General features: G+C 42.7%; 1 protein-coding gene across 1 annotated transcript in view; it reads right to left on the reverse strand.

Annotated features, from left to right (window-relative positions):
* The window catches only part of SGIP1 (SH3GL interacting endocytic adaptor 1), a 136,032-nt gene that overhangs the window by 108,135 nt on the left and 7,794 nt on the right, over nucleotides 1-20,103 (reverse strand). The gene's annotated exons all lie outside the window — the stretch shown is intronic.

Below are 20,103 nucleotides of genomic sequence, written 5' to 3' on the forward strand. Positions count from 1 at the left end.
CCTGGTCCCCACTACAGCAGCAGCACCAAAGGGACTACTGCTGTATTCAGCAGGCACCAGGAAGCCACTGGGAGTCTCTTTGAGGGAATTGGACTTTTGTCCTCTTCCTCAAGGAAAGCCCCAAGCCCCACAATGGGGCTTCTCAAGTCTGTGCCAGCTATTTTGTCAACACAGACTTGAGAGACTCCATGTCTGGCCTTGTGGCCTGAAAAAGAGTTTTGGATCCAGCAGAGCAGAGCTCCACTGGTCCCACCCCCCTGTAATGGAAATGTATAAGATCTCTCAAGGAGATAGGATGTTATGTGATGTCAACAGTGGCCCCTCGCTCTGGCAGATTTGGGAAGCATGGAGTTTAAAACTTGGTTTTTAGCAGTGGGTGTGCTGCATAGCTGCAGCTACTAGGGGTAACAAGGTCTTCAAGTATAGAAGTAGCACCTGGAGAAGGGAGAGTGGGTGGTTGTAGAAGGAAGGAGCTTGGAAAGACTGAGAGAGCAAGAGGAAGGAGCTTGGAGGAAAGTGGGCGGATGGACAAACTGACTGACAGACCGAGACTGCGGAAGACTGATAGAGACTAGTGTGTGGTTGCCATGCCCAAGAGCTGCTGAGAAACAAAGGTGTTGCTGCGGTGGCCAGAGAAAATGCTGGTGGGAGAGGGTAGGAAGGAGGACCTCTTCAGGTTGAACAGGTGAGCCACCCTAGTGGGGGGCAATACCCAGCAGTACCTTTTGCAGAATTAGGGCTATTTCGAGTGAAGAGGGGAAATAATTAGCTTGAAGTGGGCATAAGATCTCTAGGCCAAGTTGTGGAAAGTGAATTTGACAAAAAGAACCCTCCTGCCTCAGTTCCTCCCCCTGCCCCCCAGAGGCCACATCACGACGGACAGCCTCACTTATCCCTGAAGGTGGTGGGTCCTCCTTGTGCTGGCTTGGGGTCTGATTGGTGGGGACGCTGTGCCAGCACATCCTGCTCACTGGGTGCCATAGATATTTATGTTTACAGCACCCAGCACCAGTGCTAGGGCTCAGTGCTGGCACTGGGTGAGTTTAGGATTGGGCCTTAGTGTGTGCTTTTGTTTAGTAACAAAAGCAACCTGGCACCACTGCCATTACTGCTACCTATCAGTTGCCTAACTGAGCAATATATGAAAGTTCTTCTCCGCAAATAAAGAGGAGTTCATCACAAAGTTGCCCAAAATGGGCAATATGCCTCAAAGAACACTCAGACATGCAGTGTGTAGCAATCCTCATACATAACCCTCTATGTTTATTTGGCTTCTATTGATATTGATCTACTGACACCGTTCCAGAGAAGGAATGTTCTCCTAATGCCAGCCTTGGCTTCATGCTTTTCAGTTCAATATTCTTGCACTGCAAATATTAGGATACAATCAACAAACTCTTAAGTATCTGTATATGCATGCAAGTCTGTCTATGCATCACAAGACATGGCATAGGTTCCATTCTACTTAGAACCTGTTGTGATACAGTACAGTGATACTCTCTTGTTTATCCTTCAGAGGCCAAGCTAATTATCACCATGCTATAAAAACACCATCCACTTTTTCTGCTGGTCTGAGAGTAGAATATGTGCAGCTCTGGCATGTTGCTGGGGAAAAAGAGCATCATGTGTACAAATGATAACACAGGATAGCCAGGTGAGGCATAGCAAAGGAATCTGATTCATGAGCATGGTCTGTTAAAAAAAAAGGCTTACTCAGACGTCAAACCATATGTAAAGTCTCAAATGAACCCTGATTCAAGTTATTAAAACATATTAACAAATTAAATTGCAAGATTTAAATTGAATTTCATCCCTATAGCTTCTGCATATGCAAAATTACAGGGGCAATCTTTATTAAACATTATTCTGTTTCTGGATGTTATGTTGAATGTTGTTTCAGTTTCTCTGGCATCACCAGTTCAATTTATTAGAAACACATTGCCCCCAAGCCTAATATTTTAAGGACGCGTTTGCCTTGTGCCCAGTAGCCTAAAATATTAACACAGCATATAGTTATTCCTCTGTTTTGAAGATGACTATAACAAATTAATAAATTAAAGCATTTTTGTTTTGTTTTGCTTTGGGGTTGCCTGCCTCCTGCGCCTCTACAGCTGTTCCTTGAGCTATTTTTGCCCTCCTCCACTTGGTGTTCAGCCCCCCCATTGTATTTTCAGTTTCTTTTGTTGTATTGAATTTTCTATTTTGTTTACTGTATAGCGTATTTTTTTTAATCTATAAATTGTTAGCTGCCTTGGGCATCTGCTTTCAGCAGAGGAAAGGTGAGAAGATTGATTGATTGATTGATTGATTGATTGATTGATTGATTGATTGATAGATAGATAGATTTGATGCACAGATTTCCCTGTCCATATTCTGAACTTCTTATTCTCCACATAAATTCCCCCAAGAATAGGGATGAACTGAAGCAGTAACAGCAGAAATGTACTACAGTCAGTTCTTGTTCTCCGCTAGGGTTAGGTTCCTGGAAAACCTGATGGATACCAAATTAGCAGATACCAAATCATTGAACTTATGGGGAAAGTGGGATTAGGTTCCAGGGGTTAGGTTCCATCTTTACCATACACTCTACAAACTTTATGAACCTCAATTTTTACTTGATGTCTATGGGACTATCATAGCAAGGGCTCATCATTTCCAACATCTGATGCTTCTTCCTCCATACTAGCTATCTCTCAATGTGTTGAAGGTTTTGATGATGACGATTTCTCCATGTTGGCTATTGCTCAACTCGTTGAAGGGTAGGGGAGAGTGAATGCCGTAGGCAACCTAGGCTGTATCCTAACCCCCTCCCAGCCAGCCCAGCATTACACCAGGCTGCTTGGATCTGCGCCATGGGAGTAAGGGGAAATAAATTCCCTTAGTCTAGGTTGTGCAGCAGCAGCCTCCTACCCTGTGCTGGATACAATGCTGGTCAGTTGGCCTGTTCCAGTGCAGGATAGGATTGAGCTGTAAGGTTTTAACTAAAAACCTGTGGGATCTAATATTTCTTTGCCATCAGTCCAAGAAAAACAACATGAGACTGGCCTGCACTAGACATGCACTAAACACCATGTACACAACTGTAGTATCCTGCAACACTAAAGCCCTATAAAAATTAAGTGAACAAAAAGTGGCAATTTCAGAGTAAACACTTCATTCGGAAGTACCACTTTAAGTCAAACTCCAAGACTTGAAAACCCTCAGATACATTAACAATAGCTCCAAAATCATTTTTTCTCTAGTAACAGAAATAGTGCCTAGATAGTAAACCAGAAAACTAATTATCTGAATTACTCAGTGTCTGAAGCATTCAGCATTTTGACTTAAAACCATGGTGTTTTGAGAATTTCTAAAATGGTCACACAAGGTTAATCTGTTGTAAAATTGGTTCAGTTTGACGTACAGTGATGGTTTGATGGAAGGCCTGTCAGGTATGTTATGCTATGGTTCAACAGGAATGCTCACCTGAAACGTAAACAGCATCTTTCTGGTCAGTCTGTATGTAAGTTAGAGTAAAGAAAAAAAATTGTCTGTTTTAAAAGTCAAACCATTTTCCTGGATCTTGGTGGCATGTCATTCTTCTCCGCACAACAGAACAAGGTTGATACATTCGAACAAAGAGGCACTTGTGTTAAAGGCCTTTGTCTGCAGAGCAAAGGGTTTGCAGTTTTGAAACAGACGTCCAGTTTCAGAGTATGCTAGAAATCATTTTTGTCTCTGGCCTGAAAATTTTCAAATCACAAGCAAGCTAAATCATGGCCATATATCACACAGTATTCTGATAAGGATACATTAGAACAACAGGCCTTTGTTTTCAAAGAAGAGAAAAAAAATTGTTTGCAGTTTGAAAATTTTTCGGTTTGAAGTTCTTTGGAAGAGCAAAAAGTACAAATGCTGGGACAAGTAGTATGGCTAAGTATTTATAGCAAAACACATAGCTATATTATAGAAGAACACTAGGCAGCTTAGTTATGGATTTTTCCATCTTTTCAATATTTTAAACCCAGTTTTGTGCCTAAACAAGTGAAATTAACATATAAAGTATCTTAAGTGAGTTTTAGTGGTCTAACTTCATTAAAAGGGTTTAAGAAGATATAACAAAGCCATTTCCAGTTAACATCAAAGGTCAGGTTCCCAGAGAAAAAGCATAAGGCAGCAATTTTTTTGCTGAGCGCGCAAACCAATGGCAAGTAAGTTGCATTTCAAGGGTACTTTGGCTACATAAAGTGGGAAAAAGAAAGTAATCAAGATAGTCAAGAGATAAGGTCAGTTTTGAGCGAAAGGGAAGTTGCAGTACCACCTACTGACTGCTCAAAATCTGTAACTTGTATATGATGGATGTATGAAATGGCCTAATTTGAACAACTGGTGACTTTAAGCTCACCAATCCCGAGCCAGTGAAAAATGTACGTGTCTCAAGAGGGAACTCAAAATTGTAATAAAAGAGAGGGATTCAGACTGGGAAAACACTTTACTTCTTCTTCTTCTACTTCTTCTCAACTTCCCACGTTCTGACTCTCACATTCACTCTCAATGCTTGGAAAGGAATCCCTTGAGACGTTGATTATGGAATAAAGGCTTGGAACTGATCACCACTCTTGCTTACTGAGTTTGCTTTTGAAACTTGCAACATCTGGGAACACCCTGCAACAGGTTTACTGTTTATATTTCAGCAACCAACCTACAAAGATAGTGTCAAGGCTAGAAGAAGATTTCCAAATTTGTTTGCAATTCCATTGTTCTCAGAATAGCTTCACTAAGGGCCCAATCCTATTCAACTTTCCAGTATTGATGCAGCCATGCGAACGGGGCGTGTGCTCCATCCTGTGATGGGGGGGCAGTCACGGTGGTCCCCTCAAGAAAAGGAAACATTTGTTCCCTTACCTTGGGGCTGCATCAGTGCTGAAAAGTTGGATAGAACTGGGCCCTGAGTCAGACCATGTAGTGCTCTGTCCTCAACAGCAGACAAAACAAAGCCTCCAACTAATAGATTTTTCTTTATAGGATTTGTGAGCAAACATCACGCATCATGCGTGGATGAAAGACACCCCAAATCCACTGTCCTTTGCCCCCCCCACTGCATTTCACTGATGATGCAACCCACCTCACCTCACCTCATAGACTGGCTGCCCCATTCATAGGAAGGGGGGGGGGAGAGAAGAGCTGCCTGGAGCTGCAACTGAGGTAAATAACAGTTGTCTTGGGGGAATGAAAGGCTGGTAAGGAGGGCATTTGTGAAAGAGGAGTGCTGGCAAAGGCATTTAATTAACAGATCTCAAAATGATTTGGTAAAAGACCTGATTTTCCCCCTAATTTTTTGGTGATCAGATTATTTTCAAATCCTTTAGAGGCACATCTCAACCAGCTCACTCATCTCTAGTCCTAACATACTACAGACTTAGAGCACAATTGTGATCCTGGCCCCTGTGCTGCCTGGGGCCAGGACTGCAAAATGCCACCCCCATCTGGCCTACAGGTCTAAAAACATCACTTCCAGTTTTTGCCAAGAACTGGATGTTTTTAAGCCTTCTGGAGGCCTCAGACGGCCTTGTAAGGCCCTGTAAATGGGCCTGAAGGAAAAAAAAATACAGACAGTGAGAGGGCGGTTTGCGGCTGCTGGGTGATATCCCGGGGCATTTGCCCCTCATGGTCCCCAGGTACGCCAATCCTGGAGCAGGTCCAACTTCGGGCCCAATCCTAGCCAACTTTCCAGCACTGGTGTAACCACAGTGCAGCCCCAGGGTAAGGGAACAAATGTTCCCATAACTTGAGGAGGCGTCTGTGACTGCCTCCCCACCATAGGATGCAGTTCACGTCCCATTGGCACAGCTGCAATGGTCCTGGAAAATTAGATAGGGTTGGCCCTTAGACATCCCAGCAGCTGACGTGATGCACCAAAAAACCGAGTACCAACCCTTATCTCAAGGCCCAGCAGACACCACCTCTGTTGCTTCTCTCTGTCAGAAACACTCTAACTGACCACTCTCCTCTCTTCTGCACTTACTCATCTGCTGTGCTCCCCTCTTCCTTTTCAAACCTGGGAAGTGAAAGGAAGTGTGATGGAGGTAGGCACCCCCCAGGACAATGCACCACGTGTGACAACCACCTGAGGGCCCAATCCTATCCAATATTCCAGTGCTGGTGCCGTTGTGTCATTGGGGTTTGTGCTGCATCCTGTGGTGGAGGGGCAGTCACTGGGGCCTTCTCAAGGTACGGGAACATGTGTTCCCTTACCACAGGGCTGTATTGTAGCTACACCAGAGCTCAAAAATTGGATAGGATTGGGCCCTCAGTCAGTCTCAAAAATGGGTTGACCCTGAGGTAGCAACAGTCACATACGTCATTAATCAGTTGTATGCTCATTATTAGAGGTAATAACAAAATGCATCAACTCTTCTTGCATCATGTTTCATATGTGGGAGTGAGTTACCCCCCCTTTTTTAAAACATATCAGAGGCTATCAAAAATCTTCTTAAACAAAAAAAATCACCTTACAAACTGGACATCCATAGAGAAATATTTTTGAGTTCTCAGTCTAGTTTAACAGCTACAGTGATACAGCATGATTCAGTGATTCTGAGATATCTGAAATGACACATTAATAAGCATACAACACACTAGGAACACTTTCATTGCTATTCATGTTTTATTCCACAGTGTTCTTATACCTCTGTCAGTTGCTTTTTGAATTTTTTTTTTTTTTTTAAATTTTGAACACGTCCTTGAATTGCAATTAAGTGCTAGGTTCCTTAAAATGTTACAGACCTGTCGGCTCCAGCTGATTCCTCACACAAGCTTCAGAACACAACGCTCCTTTCCTGTGTACTTCTGATGAGTGTCAAAAGCACCGTGAGCAAATACATGACTAATATTCTACACTTCCAATGGAACCTTAACTGGCACTTAATAAGGCTGGAAAGGTTCCTAAAATGCAACAAAATAAAATTCAAGACAAATTCTGGACAAAACAGTTATTATGATCCAACCCTCACACATATGGGCTATCTATGATCAGTCATGGAATGGTTAAGCTCAAAGCAACAATGCTGCTTCACTTGAGAAGATGAGCTATTTACATGGGGTGTTGCACATTCTGACCAAACCTACTCCTCTGTGCTGCACCTCAAGACGTTATTCTGTTCTTACCAGCTCCTTAAACCTATATTATCCTACCCCAGGTAGAAGCAGATTGTGGCAGGGTTACTGAGATGTATGTCCTCAGTCATGGTACTCATCCCCTCCAGTATTTCTGGATGTTGAGATCCCTCCAACCCTCCCTATAAAATCAGTAACTTAAGAGTATTTAGGCACATAGGATGTTTTGAGCTTGCAGTAGACACCATGCGGAATCCTACTGAATCTTGGTTTTATTCAACATTTCTTAGCTTCAGATAAACATGCTTCTCCTGCCAGTTCACGTGGGAGGGGATGAAATTATTTTACTTCCTGTCTAGGCTTAGAACAAACCATGTCTGCCATGACATTCAAATCAAGTAATCCTGGCATATTCGAATGAATGCTTTCAAATTCCACAAGATCTGTAGATGGGAGCCCCCAGAATTATAAACAAGCCTTCAGTACATGCCATCCTAAGGCTCAAATTAGGTACAGTAAAATGTTTTAGAGTTGTGGTCCCAGAAATGACCCAGTTCTGCGGGTTTATCATAACAATCAATCACTATTATTAATGGCAGACTGGTTAACAGTATCTGGTTAATGTGAAGTGATAGAGGGAAATATTTGGAGGAAGTATGATTATCCCGACACCCAAAATAAAGCACTTTTTAAAAAACAGTACATCCATGCAACTACATCCATTACATTTTAAAAATAACTAAAACAATGGACTTTAATATTTCTTACCACTGTATAGGTACCTCCAGTAGTCACCCCTGGAAGCAGAAATGGCCCTCAGTGACACTTGAGTGAATAATTCTCTGTGATTTAGAGTAATATTGGGAGGTCATGGTCGTCAAACTGACAGCAGCCCTCCAATGATTCCTAAGGGAATTGGAGTATCTTTCCTGCTTGATCCTTTTTCTCAGGCTGAGAAAAACACACACAGACTAGAGCATGATGTGGCTCTTACCTCTACTCTAAAGTGGCAATGATTTTCCTGCCCAATAGCTTTGTATTGGGGAGATATGGGTGCATTGTAGACTCGCAGCCCAATCCTAACCAGCACTGGTGCAGTGGGGATGAGTGGCCTACACCATATCCTGTGCTGGTTAGGAGAAGGCTAGAGGTTTACTTGGGGTAATTTGTAAGCCCCAGCCTCCCATTGGGACTTCTCATACCTGCACCGCTGTAAGTCCAAGAAAACAGTCTTGGGGGAAAGGCTCAGGAAGGGGTAATAGGATATGGCATAAGCCTGCGTAGCTGATCCCACCCCCCATCCTGGGCCTGATCTTCCTCCTGTCCTATCCTCCCCCCAGCCAGAAAACCCCCTCCCTGCCTCCCCCCACCCCTCTGCTGCTTGGCACAGACTTTACCTGCAACAGCAGCCACAAGTCCAGAACTGGTGCTGGTGGGATGGCACAGGCCTTCCTGCCAGCACAGCTTTCTCCAGAGTCATTGGAAACATGCCTTATGGCATGTCTGCAACACTCTAGGCCGGCGCAGCACGTACTGCACCGTCGGGGCACAAGGTCAGCATTGCACTCTTAAACATTTTGCTTTGACTTAGGGATGCTGAGGAAGCCAAGGAACCTTAAGGGAGGGCACCAGGATGAGGTCTCTTGTTATCTGTTGTGCTCCCTGGGGCATTTGGTGGGCCGCTGTGAGATACAGGAAGCTGGACTAGATGGGCCTACGGCCTGATCCAGTGGGGCTGTTCTTATGTTCTTAACCTCTGATCTGATACAGAGCCAAATGTTCATTAGGCACATTTTCTATTATATTCACTTGGAAAATAAAGATTACATTAGTCCAGCCATTCTCAACAGGTGCCATATGTCCCCCTGGGGAGCCCTGGCACATCTGAAAGGGGCCATAAACTGAAAAGTATGAAAAGGGGATTTTATGTTTATCTGTTTATGTTGTATCCTTGTTTGACAGGGGAGCCCTGGAACCTGAGAAGAGCGCCAAAGGCACCAAATGGCTGCATTAGACAATGCAGATGTTTCCTCTCCAATCCACAATTTTGTTTGCTTTAAAAAGGATAAAGGCTGGGTTACATACTTAATTCTTGGTCACAAAATTCTTGGTAAAAGTATATCTTAAATGTCTTTTTTGAAAGACTAAGCATTGATCATTCAGCTGAGGGAAGCTCAAGAGAAAGCCAAACAAACAAACAAACAAACAAACAAACAAACAAACAAACAAATATATATATATATATATATATATATATATATATATATATATAAATAATAATAATAATAATAATAAGTGAATGGGGTGGAAGGAGGAGGGGAGCAGAGGGCAAAATTGATTTGCACAGGAAAAGGTAGGAATAGATTTTGAAAAAACATCAAGCTACCTATGACGCAAATCTCAAACTGTTTTGGTTTCCGTTTCTGCTCCATTTTAAGTTTAACTAACATTATATTTACATTTATATTCCAAGTCTCTCAGCATTGGTATATATCTCATTCAGCCAATAGAGATGCTGAATGTTATGCAATGTAATGGAATAATTTCTTTCCATTCCATTGCATTACATTCAGCACCTTTAGTGGTTGAATGAGGAATTTACCCGCAAGTGCATCTTTTGAATTATTTTTAGCCCTGAGCGGCTGGGAAAGCTCGGAGGCAGGATAAAATCCTCCAGAGGGTCAGATTTGGCGCCCGGGTCGAGGTTTAGACATTGAGATAAACAAGGACCAACAGAGAACACAGTTGCTCATACTGACATAACATTTTTGTGGGAAAACAATTATTATGACCTCGGAATTAACCAGCCCTATAATTTAACACCACTTTAGACTAGAGATAGAGGGTAGATTGTTTTTCTCAGAAAGTTGAAGGCAGTTCAAAAGGGAGATTGCTGCTTATCCAATTTTTACATGCACCTTTTTAGAAGCCTACAAATCTGTTTGACCAGAGGAGACAGTGGGACAAGAGAAAGTGTGTTCACATTACAGAAAACAATGCCTCTCTCAATCCACTTTCAACCCACTCTAAAAAAAGAAAAATTCTCTTTAAAAAAAAAGGAGAGGAAAAAGGCTCTCCTTAGCATTAGAGAGTTGTGACAACCAGCAAAAACTTATGCAGATATCCATTCCATTGATGTTTCAAGAATGGATTTACTTGTCAGGAGCCTTAAACAATTTACTGTCCAATCTTGTTTTCAAGATATGCCAGTGAATGTCCATGGAACACCAGAAAACACAGGGCTGATGTAGCTCAGATACACCCTACCAGTGGACAGACCAAAACAGGGAGGAGATTGGGGCATAACATGGGAGGGATGTGGGAGGGACAAGGAGGAGCTGACATATGCCATACCCTAACTCCCCTTCACCAACAGACACAACTCAAATGCTGGGAAATACTACACAAATGATACCTGGTGTAAGGAGGAGTAAATCCAAAGGGAACAATGGGAAGGGAAAAAACACCAGAAAAGTGCCACTCCCACCCTGCTCACTTTCCTACAATGGAGCATAGGATATAGACTACATTTAACAGCCAATCATAGCACATCAACCCCAGTACATAACCCTTGCCAGAGAAACTACAACTCCAATTAGAAGATGTGCAGCAGAGGGCTATACCTCTGCGGTTCTCTCAAATGAGAACTTTGGTGATGGGAACTATGGTGAAAAGGCGCTTGGCACACAGTAAGAGCACTTTACATGAACAATCTCTTGTCCCGCACAACACAAATGGCAAAATATTTTGTTAACACTTGCCATCTCAGAATTCTCATTACAGGAACTCTGCCCCAAGAGGACTCTACAAACAGGCACCCATCTGGAACCTCTTGCCTCACCAGCCCAACAGGGGAGGTTTGGACAATGCATCTCACTCATATAAGCGACAGAGGGGAAGGAATCCCATGCTGCAAAGTATCGATGTTTGCATGCTATTCCATATCTCTATTCCCCCCCCCCCCACACACACACACATGCACATAATAATAACTCTTCAGGATTGTCAGTGCGCTCATCCCCAGCAGGACACAACCGTCTGTACATTCTGGTGCCACAAACACCAAATATGCATCTTAAGCCAAAGAACAGGTGTGGCTGATGCTATTGTCAAGCAGCAGCAGGCTGTGTCAGGGTTTCCATGGTCACTGTCAGTATTACTTGGAAGGGCTGAGCCAATGTGGTAGTGCCTGGATGAGCTTAGGATACAACAGTCATTGTGCTCACGTCAGAGTGCTGTCAGTGAGGCATCCAAATAGGATTATTAGGTCATTAGAGAATTTGAAACCAAAGGTTTCTTCCAGCACTTGATCTCTGACATATGTAATAAATTATTTAAAAAGTTAGAGTGAATTGATCAAGATGGAATAACTATGGAAGGAAAATATAAATTTCCTCTTCTTTGTTGTGCATTTTTGAGCTATGAAATATACATAAGATATTTTTAGCAACTGATGCTTGAAAGGAGGAAAAAATACCTATTCCATTAATACTACTTCCATTAATACTACTACCCCTAGGGCAAGAGGGATTGACTTTTTCAATAATCACAAACAGTATTTTACACAATAATGAACAGAGAATGCAGGATGAAAATTCTGAATATGATTACAGAACCTGTGGGCAATAACATGAAGTCTGTATACTTATTAACTCTGTAAAGCTGCCTATTCACAAGTTATTCCAGGCACTGACATTCTTTTCTCTTATATGGAAGAGGAAAAGTGAGCAAATAAAGAAGCAGAAACATTACAGGTACTGTCAATCTCCTCCATGCTCCCCTCTCACAGCAGGAAAGGTAATTAAAAAGAAATATGCTACTGAGAGCTGCTGCCACAGATGTGCATTTCTTTCTGTCCTTTTGGCAACATGAGTAATATGCAACATAGCAAGGAACCTGGCTTGTATCCAAAGCAGCGTGTGGAAACAGGTTTTGCTTAGCCAATCGATGGTTCAAGTCAGTGGAGTTATAATAAGATGCAGCTTGGATGAATTAGATTCAGATTCAGTTGCAAAGCAGTACCAAGCCAGAGTTTGATGGTGTGTAAATTGAGCTTTAGGCTCATGTGCTCAGTTTGCCAGTTTGGCTATTATGGCCAACTATGGATTTCCACAAAATAGGAAGTAAAGGCAGGGATTACAAAACGTAAGACAAGAAGGGGCCGTGTGAACCTGAGGTTCATTCATATAGCATCAATCCACAGTTTGGCACTGTTATCTGAACCGGTTCTCAGTTTAGTGTACCGTTCTTCAGCTGTTCTGTTCTGTGGAACCTATATTACCACGTAAGGTAGCATCAAACCAAACTTTCAAATTGTGTAAAGTAGCAGCAGATATTACAGACAAGTGTTACATCTTTCATTGCTGGTGCCCAGACTTCTTGCAGACATTTCCTTAAACACACACACACACACACACACACACACACACATTATTTACTCTTACTTTTAAGAAAACACAAAAAACTGCTTCAGCTACAAGCAGCATTCCAGGCATGTACTTCAAAAACGCCACCCATGTGTTTGGGACTTGATGGATTAGTTAACAGACAGTGAGCATAAGATTGTGTTTCAAGTTAATTTAGAAACTTTTTTTTTTAGTTGTTGGCAAAACAGAATCACATTCACATTCTCAGGATTTCTCACACTGCAAGAACTGTACATAGCTGAAGCCTATTTCAATCAGAGCTATCATGCATATTACTTTTTAAACATTGCATTGTGAAGTCTTGATTCACAACCACATAATGCTTAATGCAGCTGTCTCAGAGGGAAGAGGAACAGCAGTGAAGACATCAAAAGCAGTTCCAGATTTCCTGTATCATTTTTTTACCAAACAAAATATCTACCCTTCCATTATATTCTCACAAATTTTAAAGATTTCCCCATTACTTCCTCCAAGAGTATGTCTAATGAATAATGCAAGTAGCAGAACTCAATCCATCCTTTCCATGCAAACACAAAAAATGGTTAATTAACAGCCAAATCCTAACTGGCTGTTCGACCACCAGAACATGCATTCCAGAGGCATAACACACTTTCCAGCTATTGCAAACATGACAACACTGGAGCACACAGCCTGGCCACCACCAGAAGCAGGTCTGCACAGCGAGGGACCATGGGTGCCTGTCACCTCAAGTAAGGCCATGCAGGGGCAGGGAGGGGGTGGAATGGGGCAGGAGTGGGTAGAATGGGAATGGGGCATGGCTGTTGGTGGACAGGGGCCATGAAGGGGGTGGGTTTGATGGCAGCGGCATCTGCTGATTCCTAACCCCATTCCCAGACTTGATCCGACTTCAGAGGGCATTGTGAATTTGCACCAGCAATATCGCTGGCACAAGTCCTTGTTGACCCACAAGGCCTGCAGGGATTTTATCCCAGGGGAAGGGAGGCCTCCCAAAGCTGAAATACCCTTGCAGAATTCAGTAGATGCAGTATTGGGGCATCACTGTGTGTGAATTTATGTGAGATTGAGCTGTGATACTCCAAGTGCTGGACCTGTAGTTTGAAAGCACAAGAGTTTCTCTGCAGGTCTTTTGCAACATCTCTGTATAGTGTGAGGAGTTCTATTAAGAAACCTGCTATATTCCCAAGGAAAGAGAAGCAACAGAACTAGCACTGAGACCTACATGAGCAGCAAAAGGGAAATAAACTACATTTTACTCTTCTTCTGCACCCATTAGGGGACACAGCACTGGTTACACAACACATAACAGGAAACTAAATGACAGAGAAGCAGGATAGAGCTCACTCTGTTGGATCACAATCCTCGTCATGACAAAAATTCAGGTATGACTGTCCAACCTGCATATGATTCCCAACATTTATTCAGTTGTTAAATGTTTTAGAGCCCAGTTCTTTCCCCCACCATAGCATGCAGTTGTGCCAAAATGGGTTGCACTGTATGCTATAGTGGGGAGGGGCAGAATAGGAGGCTTGGGCAGGAAAGGAAAATTATTTTCCTTGACTCCTCCATAAGCCTCCCAATTGTCGATGGGTCTCCTCAGACCTGCGCTATCTCCTCCGATCAGTGGTCTTGCATGCTGCCGGAGTGCTGTTTGCAACTGCCATAAGGCAGGTATCTCTGCCGGAACTGTAGTTGCTGCAGTAGTGAGGCCCAAGTGGATGGGGCTCTTAGCCACTTTTCACAAGCTTGTGAAAGCAATACAACTGGAAAAATAAAATAGAAAACAAAACAATAAAATAAAACCACAGAATGATGATCAGTCCAAAAAAACCCAGCCCTCTTTATCCGGCAGATAAGACAGGTCCTTCAAGAAACACCAAAACAGTCAATTTTGTTCAACAGAGGAGGTTTCAGAACCTGGGTGCAGCCAAGAAGATTGTGTCCATTATACATGGCAACTGAACTTCTGGAGGAATTAGTGCACAAAGCAGTCTGCCTCTAGAAGATATTAATGGATAGGTAGATTCATATGGAGCTGTAAAGGTGATAGCACAACCAGGTCCTGAAAGACTGGCCCTCAGCTTAGAGTTAGAGATAAATATTTGAAGATGTAGCTTTGTTATTGTTACTTTGTTGTCCTACTTCATACAGAAACTCACCTTCTTTACATTTGGAGGAAAAATTATTGTGGTTTCTCAAATGGCACAGTAACCTTGGGTTCAATTTAGTATACGCTTAAGTTGGATTTTGTACCTTTCCAATCAAGTCATGCATCTAGCCCTCTTCAATGTTTATTGTTGGAAGCAGGGGAGGGGGAGTCACCAACACTGCAAAGTGGATTTGAATCACTCACATGACAACTTGATATGTTCATTAATATTTCATTGAACTCATTTACAAGTAGAACTGCCGATGTCACACAGTGGGGATGAAAGGAGGAAAGGACAATGATTAGAAATACCGGAGTGAGACAATGGCCTTGCTATTACAGTGTCTTAGATATAAAGCTGAGAAATATAGATTAAATGCAGCTGAAAACAAAGATCAGTGGAAGGCGAGCCAGTTAAATATCCAGGAGAGCAGAGTTAAGAGAACTCAGAATTCTACCGACACAATTTTAAATTTTGGTGCATATTTTAAAAACTACACAGCATTACCAAACCACCTCAGTCTCCCTTTGATGTTTTCACCTGTGTGTGTGTGTGTGTGTGTGTGTGTGTGTGTGTGTGTGTGTGTGTGTTATTTTATACCATTTTAATTGAGGGTCCATAACATAGTGCTACTAATTTATTTATGAAATAGCGTTAGGTTCAGAAGCATTTCAAGCAACATCGAGTCCCTTTAAAATACCCACAGCTACTCCAGTAAGTGGAATTAATATCTGTTTCTTCTTCAGAATAAGCCCTGAGAGCTACCCATCGTACAGACAGGTAAATTCTGTAGACACCCTCCTCTACTTTTTTCCTGCATTTCCCCTTTCCTTGTTTTGGACTGTCTTTTAGTGTGCAATAGTCAGCAGGAGGCCTTTCCCTTTTGGAATATGCGTACACTGCCTGGTGCTAGAATCATGTACTGAATTTCAAATGGTATGTGCTGCTATGAAGGACAATTTTGGGATGAAAAACAGGATAAAAGTCTAATAAATGCTAGCTATAATTATGTAGTATAATACTATGTATTTTAACAGCCCAATCCACTGGAACTCCCCACATGGAGATGCAGTAGTGCCAACATGGAGGCCTTCTCAGGATAAGGGGACATTTGTTCTCTTGCCCCAGGGCAAGCGCCTGCTGGCCCTGTGGATCTACTTGGACCAGCACAAGCAATATCACTGGCACAAGCCCATGTAGCAAATGAAAGCAAGTCCATTTGGCAAACGAAGACAAACTGAGCCCATGAAGAGGGTATGGTTTAGGCTGCCGCCACTGCCACCAAACCCATCCCCTTCCCAGGCCCAATCTATCCACCTCCCTGTCCTCATCATCACCCCTTTCCACCCACCTCCTGCCTCCTTTCCACCCCCTATGCATACTTATCAGGGCCAGTGGGCATTTGGAGTCCACAGGTGCATAGAGCTGGCCACTTGCGGCTTGCAGCAGCCAGCCAGCCCACAGGCTCCAGCATGTCATTGTTTGCAACAGCCAGAAAGCACCTGGTACCACCAGAATGCTTGTTCCGGTGGCACCCATATGTTTGGGGCCCAAGTATAATAAGAAGTAAAATGCTGCAGGCTTCTTATTTTAGGGACAGCAAACTCCTCATAGCTTAAACACTACATAAAATATATCAGTTTTGAGGTTCACCGTCTAAGAACTAAGCCATTTGACTTTCTGTGACATATAAAGATGTACGTTACAAGAACAAATATTTGCTGCAAAGGTTATCAAACCATAATATGCAAAATGTCTCTTCAACTCTGCTGACAAGTAGCTTTGCAGTTTTCACTAAAGGGTACAGGTGGGACTATGGCTGACGGGACACAGGTTTTGATCAGTGCATCCTAAGGCCCACTTGCCAGCCATAAATCTATGGCAACTGCTTTTGAGCTCTGTACAGCGTAACTATTACCTGGGAGCATGTGAACCTGATTGTATTCAAGAAAATATCATGAAAAATAATTGATACTAGTGTTAAATGCCAATAATGTGGACTTGTGTTTATATCGAGGCACTTGAAGCAACCATGGCACTTCTCTCCTAAGAATTCAGAAATGTCTATTAGGACTTCACATTTGTTAAGTCATCCTTCAGGCCATATAAAACAGAAGCATGCGTGTTTTCTTGAAAAATACGTCTCAGATTTGCCAGATATTTTCTTTGGTAAAGGCTTGATAAATAATTTATTATTTATTCAAACACCCGCATCTTATCTCCCCTATCAATGAATTACTCTTGTTAGTCCTTTGAGGATCTGTTTCTCTTTACTGCACTGTTTTATAGGTTTTCCTATAACACATAGACTGTTCTCTCAGTCAGTATAAGCATTCATCCCAGAGACTGTAATAGATGCAGCAATAAAACCCTGTTGCCATTGTCTCTTTGTGTAAAGAAGTGGTATCTTTTTCTGATGAAGTAACCAGAGTTTTTCCGTTTGCACCATGGACATAGACAATGTTATTCTACAAGGGTTTCCACAGCACCAGGAGAAGACATTCCCTGGTTTGTTCATGTAAGGCTCTCTTATGGCCCATTCCTATGGGACAATTAATGGCAGTGGATCTCGCAATTTGCTGTCATAAGTCACTTTGCGGCAGTGCAAATGCTGAGCCAGCATTGTGCACTACGGAGCCACCAGCGGAGATAGCTGGAGGCTTTGTCTGCATGCCAGAACCACCTGGACTCTTTGCCAGTGCAGGTAAGGTGTTGGAGGGAGCGGTTTGTGGAAAGATTGGTGTGGGAAGTGGCCCAAACTGAGGGGCAGTTTCAAGGGCAGGAGTGGGTGGATCTCGGCGACAGCCACACACGCTGGATCTTATCCCCTTTCCAGGCCCAGATCTAACCCCTTTCTCTCCTTGGACATACGCCAGCAAAATAGCTGGTGTATGTCCAAGGAGAGTCATTGGTGACCAGGCAACCTAAGTAACAAATATTTACAAAAATAAAATACTTGTATTTCAATAATATTTAAATATTTAAATAAAAGTACAAGAGGTAATATTTTTACTTATGTCTTGCTGGCCATTGGATAGCCTCCCCATAACAGTATCCAGCGCAAGCGACATCGGTGGTGCTACATGCTATGGACTGGCAGGGGACAGAATTGGATTGCCCAAGAGCTTGTTGCAGAGGTTAAAGCACCGAGATATTTTCAGTTCAGCCATAAATTCACTGAAGAACCTGAGACATTCAAGTGTGCCTCATTCTCAAAACTAGCCCCCACCATGCACGCATCTGGGGGTGATAATAACAGCAGCAGCATACTTTGGGGCAGGATAAGTTTGCAAATTACTGAGACAACATATGTGAAGTGTTTGGACCTCTCAGGGAAGAGTAGTTATTGTAGACTTTCTATTGAAAGGATAGGTACCTTGGCTTGGCATTGGACATGCAACCAAAATCACTTTGAAATTCTTTCTTAGGGTTCCCTTCCCATAGACCTTCCAAAAGATACTCAGGACAAATGATGCTCATTTACATTACTAAAGCTACACAGGTTTCAGCCTAGTCAGAACATCAGTGGGAGTTTACCAGGGAGACACAAGTCAATGGCAATCTTCTCTTCATCCAGGAAACTCAAAACAATTTAAGTACTGAAAAAATACTTTGAAAAGGGTAAAATGATAGTTAACTTTATAAAATAGTTATGCTTCCCTTTTAATTCCTAATTCTATTCAAAATATCCAGTATTGGTACTGACTGAAGCATTTATCTTGTGGAACACAGTGGGCTTTTCTGCACTGCAAATTGATAGCCAGGATGGGCAGGGTACCATGGACTTGTACCATGGTAACCTAGGTTATAATCCCTATTTATCATGTGGCCTTGCACCAGGCTCTCTGTCAGTCTAAGCTGTCTGCTAACAAGTAGCACACATACTGAAATATCTTGGGATCAGAATGGCCAACACTGAATTTGCCATTACATGATCCAAAATTCATGTCCTACAAGAAGGGGCAGAATGCCCCCAGCATAGTTTAATGCAATTTTTTAATGACTGCTATCACTTGCAAGCATCTGAAAGCCAACAGGGGAAAAAGGCACATGGGGAGGGATTATTTAGAGTGAGGAAGCTGAGGGCAAGAAAGGCCTGCTTTTCTTGGCTGCTTCTCCACACCCTGAAATATATACTGCCAAGAATTATTTGACATGACAGCTAAACAGAACCACTCAATTCAGAGACGGTATCATTTTGAACACCGTACTGATGGAGGTCTGCTATCTTCATCATATCAAAGGTATTTCAGCTGGATGGACTCAGTTGCGTGCCTGCCATAGAGTGAGATGGGGCAAACGCCACTAGGACCCCGCGGAAGCCTCTCTGAGGCTCCCAATGGGGGTGGAAACTGTGTTTCCGGTTTGCCAGAAGCACAGTTTATAGCACTGCGAAACCTCATAGAGGTTTCTCCGTTGAGGGTGGAGGTTGCATGAGGCTCTGTGAGCCTCTGGTGAGTAGAGGGGCAGATTTCTGCACAGGGGGTGGCGATAGCCCGCAGGGGCGTCATTGCAGAGCTTTGCCCCGGGCACGGGGCTGCGGAGGTCTGCGGCTGGGTGGACTTCTGTGACTTCAAAGCAGGACTTTGCTTATATTCCCAAACACCCTCTTCTGAAATAGGTTTTCCAGCAAGCAAAGAGAGCCAGGGAGTCCAAGAGATTTGTTTTGTTGTTCTGTATATAAATATGCAACTGCATTATATGAAAACATGAACTTGTGCATCTCCCTTTAAAACACACACTATTTTTTTTAAATGAAGATTGTAATTATTTTTCCTTCTATGACAACAGCAAAGTCTCTAAGAAGAATGGGAAGAGAGCCACACTGATTGAGGCGGGCGTCTGCATTTTTGGCACAGTATCATCCATCAATATGTAAATACATTGAGCATGATACAGCCAAAACAAAGCATGTTTAAGTCCCATTTATTTCAATGTGAGTCAAGTGCACTTTCCAACTGAAATGTATAAGATGTGAAAAGTTTTCACTTTGGCCTGATTGTACGCATTATTTGTTTGCAATTTGGACACCATTAAGAAGCTGGCTTATGTTTCATTGCTGTTATTCTACTGCCCACCTCATGTCAGCATAAGCAATTACTGCTGCCATCATAGACTGTTTATTATGTATTGTAATTTCTCTTCAGCTAAATGCACCTTAGACTGAAATCAGAGGTGCATTTTAAAGTGCTTTAATTATCACTTGGGAATCTTCTTCCATTTCAGTTAACATGCATTACCACTGTTCATGAGTTATGTCACTCCCCCAACCCTCCTCCTATTGCAGAAAACATTGCTCCACTTGAATAGCCAAATGCATACCCAGCATCCCACATGTGATGTAGCACAGATTAAACTGGACTTAGACTGTAGCGTTGGTAAAGCAACTGTTTAGAATCTGATTGAAACAGATTTTTAGAAGGTTATACTGCAGCAGCTGGAGAGCTCCCACT

The sequence above is a fragment of the Tiliqua scincoides genome, chromosome 4, assembly GCF_035046505.1.
Source record: "Tiliqua scincoides isolate rTilSci1 chromosome 4, rTilSci1.hap2, whole genome shotgun sequence".
Taxonomy (NCBI): domain Eukaryota; kingdom Metazoa; phylum Chordata; class Lepidosauria; order Squamata; family Scincidae; genus Tiliqua; species Tiliqua scincoides.